The 4,639-nt window shown below is 41.0% G+C and overlaps 1 non-coding gene across 1 annotated transcript; it reads right to left on the bottom strand.

Moving 5' to 3' along the window:
* Positions 1 to 4,029: 4,029 nt before the first annotated feature.
* LOC130498189 (small nucleolar RNA R71) lies at positions 4,030 to 4,136 on the bottom strand. Its single transcript, XR_008937110.1, has one exon. It is a non-coding gene; the product is annotated as a small nucleolar RNA R71 (small nucleolar RNA).
* Between the last annotated feature and the right edge of the window lie 503 nt (positions 4,137 to 4,639).

The following is a 4,639-nucleotide window of genomic DNA, read 5'->3' as shown; positions in this document are numbered from 1 at the left end:
TACTGCGCCTTAGTTCTATCTTGTCATCATAGTTAGTTACTTGTTTCTAAAATCATTTTAAATCATTGGTTGCATTTAGATTAAGTAAGTGCTTGCATTCTTAGTGCTTGAAATCCCTCAGAACTGGTTCGACATATTACTTCCATTTTACTATCATTTGACTTAGGAGCCTCAAAACTCCTAACATCAAATTGGCGCCGTTGCCGGGGACTATTTATTTCTTGTTATAGTAGTACTATTTATTTCTTGTTATAGTAAAATATTTATAATAGTATATACCTCTATATATTTTGAAATCAATTATATTACCATCATTTGTTGGGTTTTAAATTTAAGGCTTGACCATAAAATATCCATAAGTTTTGGAAAACAATCCAAAGAGACGTATAATCGTCTGAATGTGATAACCTAAAGCTCATTATATATTTTGCATCTAAAGATTACAAGACTTGGAGTCTGTAAATATAATGCAACTACTTTAGATGTTATTTTCAAAGTCAAATTTTTCTGAAAATATTTAATGATGCAAAACAATGAGAAGTTTATACTTGTATCTTGTCTCCTTGAGAATCGAAAAAACAATGAGCTACTGATGTAAGGCCAAAACCAAAGAGTTTTATGTTAGAACTCATATTCTCATTTGAAGTTGAGAATAAAGATGGTAATAAAAAAAAGATATGATTCAATAATCTAAGGATGAAAGAAAACTAATGTGAGTACAATGTCTTGTAGTATCAAGATTATTGGAAGCTCTAGAAGAGCAGATACATATATGCCTATGGGAGAAAAAAATTTATACTTTCCCAAGTCTCAAAGATACATATATGCCTATGAAATTAAGGACCTAAGATATAACACATGACCTTAAGTTGGGTATGTTGTTGATTTTTAATTGAGATTCAATTCGAGATTGATAAAAATGTAGTCTTATCATCTCGAGGGGGAGAATTAGAGAATCTCACATCCCTATTAAATGGAACATCCAGAAGTATGTTAATGCTGGAAAGAGACATAAAGAGTCATTTATAAGATAAAACCAAGGGATTTTACATCTATAATGTTGAGACATTAAGGGTCTAACTGGTGACCAAGGAACGGATAGGAATAATGCATTCCTTAATGTTCCTAACAAATTTTACCATTCACAAGGAATAGTCATTCTTTTTCATTCCTTCTCATTCCTTTAATTGTAGAGAATTAAAGAACTGTTGTGAATATATTATGTGATCGACCCATTTCTGTTCGAGACCGGACAGACCGGACCAAACCATTTCTGGACGAACCGGACTGAACCGAACCGGACCGGACCAGACAAGTCTATGTCGTACCAGACATGACCAGGCCCGACTCAAGCCCAGCCCAAAGAGACCAGAAGCTGGCGGCCCAATGGAGTAGAGATAGAGACAAGTCCAAGAAGATAAACATCAAGAAGATTCATGTTTATCCATATGTAATTAGTGATTATCATAATCATAGATAGATTAGGATTTATATTCCCTTATGTTATGGGATTTAGTCCTCGAGATTAATAAGAGAAAATCACTTCCATTTACAACACGTTATCAGCACGAGCTAACCTAAAACCCGAGCTAACCTAAAACCCTAGAAAACCCTAGTTTACCCGCCGACTTCAAACAACTCGAACTCCCTAACCACGAGGAACCAGAAGACGAGATACCTACCGATTTGAAGATCTTGGAGAGAAGAATCCAACGCCGAAGACCTTGACGCAATCCGAGTTCGGACGAGCCCGCAATCGTCGTTACAAGTCAATCGGACAGGGAAACCCTAATTTGCCCGATTTCTCTCTCTCTAAAAGACTCAACTTCAAATCGATCGTTCTCCCAAACCATAACGATCCAGACGACGTGCGACATATCCATTTAAAGCTATTGACGAGGAGAATCCAACGCCGCAGTCCTCACCTCAATCCGTGATCAGACGCGTTCTCTACGACAGCTACAAGCCGCGCCGTCAAAATCAGAAATAAACCTAAGGCTGCAAACTTTTCTCTCTAGTTTGTTTATAGCTGATTGTTTTTGATCTTACTAACTTTTCTTTGATCAATTTGTTCTAAGGAAAACAAAGTCAGATCCATTGAGGTTAAGCTCTCAAAGAGAAGTCAAGGAGCAAATTGATATATGGTGTTTTTCACATCATTGTATATATGTTTTCTTTTGTTTGAAGTCACTAATTCGTGTCAGTCTAGTCCTTTTTGACCTTTTACAGGTCTGGAGTTAGCAGAAGAAAGAAGAGAAGGTGCCTGATGAAAAGAAGTCCTTTTGGAGCATTCCTGCGGAGAACACTCAAGAGAACAATCCCGAGACTGTTCTCTCTCAAGCGGAACAAGCAGACGGAGTGATCCGGCGATTGTTCCAGACGAATATGGAAACTCCTATTTCGGGATTTTAAGCCCTGTTGCCCTAATCTCTTTTCTTCTGATCGGCGCCTCCATATAAAATGCCATCTATCTATTTTCTATTTTTCTTACGCTAGTTTTTAGAAGAGAATACTGAGTATTGCGATCTGCAACTTGTAAGGGAGAAGAATCCATCCTCTCATAGAGAAGATCATCTGAACCCTTTTGTTTTCTACTCTGTTCTTATGCAATTTTATTCAGGATTTATGTCTTTGTTTATGTGCATCATGATCGAGTAGTGACCTTGCTCGCCTAGGGTTTTTAGGGTGTTGAGACATGAGCTAAGCATAGATAAGCGATCCATAACTGTTCTTCATTCATACTGTTCTTACTGCTTTCATTAAACTGATCACTTGATGTTAGATCACTAGTTCATCACCTAGTTAACCGCTTAGGATGATAACTTGACATGTATTGAATGAGCTAGTATCCCTAATCAGCGAAAGTAGATATTAGGGTGGTAAGTGAACTGATCGGACCTGTTCTCTAAAGCTTGCAATCGATTCTCATCCCAACGATAGTTAGGGTGGTGAGATCGATCTGCAAAGCGATCACTTACCACGACAGTGGAGTGTTCCAGCTGAGTGATCCGAGTTCTAGAAAGCACTTCATCGCGCTTGAATAATTGTTTGGCTCCAATTCATCACCCAATGAAATACCCTAGGCTAGCTCTTGTTTAATTGAATTAATCTCGTGTTTATTTTGCTTGTTTACTATCGCCTATTTCAACCAAATCATATCTTCTTCTTAGCTTGATTCTGAAACTTATAGAACTAGAGCGTAGACTGGTCCTCTGGATTTGAATCTCAAGTACTACAATTGCAACTGTTAACTTGGCAGTAGCAAGGATTCATTTTTAGTGTATCAAGTTTTGGCGCCGTTGCGACGGGGACCAGATTTTTTTTACCTCTAATTTTCGGTTTCATACCTAGTCTAAGATATCTAACTCGTTGTTATTTTTCTTTGTTTCAGCTGATGATCCAGGTGCATGACCAGTAGACATACTCGGAGCAACGCACAAGGGCCATTGCATCAGCTTTCTAACGAAGAACTAGCGAGATTGGAACGACAGAACCGTCAACAGCCGAGATCAACGAACACCGACATGGGTGATCATCCAGATGATCTCACTGCTGCGTTTGCACTCATGCAACAGCAGATGCAGCAGATGCAGCAGACGATCCAAGCGCAGCAAGCTGCTGCCGAGCAAGCTGCTCTGAATGCTGCGAACCAACAAGAGGGAGTGGGTCCAGATCGGCCAGAGAAACTTACTGCGTAATGCCCGCTACGCGATCTGCCATAACCCCTCCACCGTGCACAAGGCAAGACTTCGAGATCAAGCCAGCCTTGATAAGTCTAGTGCAAAGGAAGATCTTCAATGGGCTTCCTGCTGAGATACCGATGGACCACATCGAGCACTTCGAGAAGATGTGTGGTTTCACTAAAGCGAATGGAGTACCACCCGATTACATCAAGTGTACTCTGTTCCCTTTCTCTCTTGATGGGAAAGCTGCTCGCTGGCTTGATTCACTACCACCGGATCACTCACCACTTGGGAACAAGTCCGAGAGGCTTTCTTAAGCCACTTCTACACGAAATCGAAGACAGCAGCTCTGAGACAGAAGATCGTGACCTTCAAACAATTGGTGGACGAGCCGTTCTGTGATGCTTGGGAGCGATTCAATGTCTACCGCAGAGAGTGCCCACATCACGGTTTTGAGGAAGACTATCTGCTGGGAGTGTTCTACGATGGAGTAGGTTGGGAGTACAGGAACGCTTTGAACTCCGCCAGTAAGGGAGACTTCATGACTCAGTCCACTCGAGGTGCATTCGAGTTGATTGAGAACATGGCCTCAAGCTCAGCTGACAATAACCGCGAGACTGATCGCACTCAGAAGGTGAAGAGCATCGACAACAGCAAGATTGATGAGCTCTCTGCCAAGGTCGACCAGCTGATTAAGAGTAACCAGAACCAGGTCTTCATCATGGAAGAATCCCCACAGGATAAAGCAACCGCAGAAGGCACATCAGAGGCGGATCAGTCGGCTGAGGATCAGCATGAAGTGAGTTATGTGAATGGGCAAGGATGGCAGTTCAAGAACTATCACCCGAACCCTAACGTGAGGAACAATCCCCACCTGTTCAATGCCCCTAAACCAGACGATAAAGCTCAAGGGAACCAAGGTCAGAACAGTGGATACCAAAGGCCCTTATGGCAAT

This window comes from Raphanus sativus, chromosome 7 (genome assembly GCF_000801105.2).
Source record: "Raphanus sativus cultivar WK10039 chromosome 7, ASM80110v3, whole genome shotgun sequence".
In the NCBI taxonomy this organism is placed as follows: domain Eukaryota; kingdom Viridiplantae; phylum Streptophyta; class Magnoliopsida; order Brassicales; family Brassicaceae; genus Raphanus; species Raphanus sativus.
Note: the sequence above shows the minus strand (reverse complement) of the source record. Positions and strands in the feature narration are given on the sequence as shown.